Genomic DNA, 673 nt, shown 5'->3' with positions numbered 1-673 from the left:
GCCTCTCCTTGTTTAGTCTTCCATCTGTTCCTCTTTCAGATTCTGTCTCGCTGGGAGACTTTCTTGTCCCATTCTTTTTATGCAGCCAAACAACTTCAACCCATTTCTCTCCATAGTTCCTTTTAGGGGCGTTACCTGAATCATGTTTTGTATTGTTTCACTCCTTATGCTGTCCCTTCTCATCTTCCACAGGACCCTTCATCGAAAGCACACCTCTGTCACTTGTATATCATAGCTATTCCTGTTAATGTTCAATAGCCAATTATAAAATTGTGAATAATTTTCTTTCTCCCTAAAATCTCATCCTTTATGTTTCCTTTGTTGCTTAGCTTACTTCCTAGATACTCAAAAGTGTATTACGTTAAAACATTTTCCATTACAACTAACATCCTTCATTTTTTCATGTTTCCTACTGGTTTTCATTACCTCACTTTGTTAAGCTTATGTGTATTTTTTCATTCTGTCCTTCATATAGATTTTGAAAGCACTGTTTCCACACTTTCAAAACTTTTTGGTCCTATCACATGGGTTTCCCCTCTTTGTTGATAACTAAGGATTTTCTTTTTGCTTCCTTCTGTTACCTAATATGCAGTTTATCATCTTCTAACCATTCTTAACATTCTGTTTCTTTCGTGAATTTTTCTCAAGACATTTTCTTAGCCAGCACTATGAT

This window comes from Schistocerca serialis, chromosome 7, assembly GCF_023864345.2.
Source record: "Schistocerca serialis cubense isolate TAMUIC-IGC-003099 chromosome 7, iqSchSeri2.2, whole genome shotgun sequence".
Taxonomy (NCBI): Eukaryota; Metazoa; Arthropoda; class Insecta; order Orthoptera; family Acrididae; genus Schistocerca; species Schistocerca serialis.
This window is presented reverse-complemented; position numbering follows the sequence as displayed.